Genomic DNA, 924 nt, shown 5'->3' with positions numbered 1-924 from the left:
TCAGCAGCCAGCAGCTGTCTGAGTGAAGAAAAGCCTCTAGCTTCAGTGGGCCGGGAGCTGGAGGCAGAGCTGAAGCCCAAGGCTGAGGGGATTTTACCCAGTCCCTAGAGCCTGGCATTTTGAACTCGGACTTAAAGCCTCCAAATTGTAAGAGAATAAACTCCTGTTTGTTAAGGCCATCCTATTTGTGGCATATTCTTGTCAGAGTGGCATTAGGTAACCAGAACAGGGGGCAATGGAAGGGGAGCTGTTGCATTGTGGGAGATTACAGTCAATGTCATGAGACAAAGTGTATGTGAGTTGCTGTATGAAAGATGAATTTTCTCTGTAAACTTTCACCCAAATCTCAGTAAAATTAAAATAAAACAAAACTGGATTTACAGCTTTGGAAATCCAACAGGAATCTCTGTGAGCTGGAATGGACGCGATGGCAGTGCGTTTGGTTTTGGAAGGAGCCTTTTAAGGAGGTCTGGTGAGGAAGTGGTTAAGTGTTTGTCTGCTAACCAAAAGGTCAGCGGTTAGGACGCACCAGCTGTTCCATGGAAGAAAGATGAAGCAATCTGTTTCCGCAAAGATTACAGCCTTGGAAGCCCAGTGGGCAGTTCCACCCTGTCCTCTAGGGTTGCTATGAGTCAGGCAACAGTTTGAAGGCCCTGGTTTGTTTTTTTTTGGTTAAGGAGCCTTTTTAGGCATTTTCTTCCTCTCCATGAAACTCTAATGCCACAGGTATATTACATATTTGTTGTGTACTGTGACTCTTTGGAGTGTCCAAAACCATCACAAGAGAGAAGAGTCCACACACACACACCCAGGACCAATGGCTGCCCCTGTCTTGGGGGAGATAGCATCCCTGTGGAAACGACATGTGTTGAGCCACGTTGTCTGAGGGAGAACATGCTTGGCTTTGCACGTGTTGGACCTGAG

Source organism: Orycteropus afer, unplaced genomic scaffold, assembly GCF_000298275.1.
Source record: "Orycteropus afer afer isolate SDZICR_OR568_19922 unplaced genomic scaffold, OryAfe1.0 scaffold00130, whole genome shotgun sequence".
NCBI lineage: Eukaryota > Metazoa > Chordata > Mammalia > Tubulidentata > Orycteropodidae > Orycteropus > Orycteropus afer.
Note: the sequence above shows the minus strand (reverse complement) of the source record.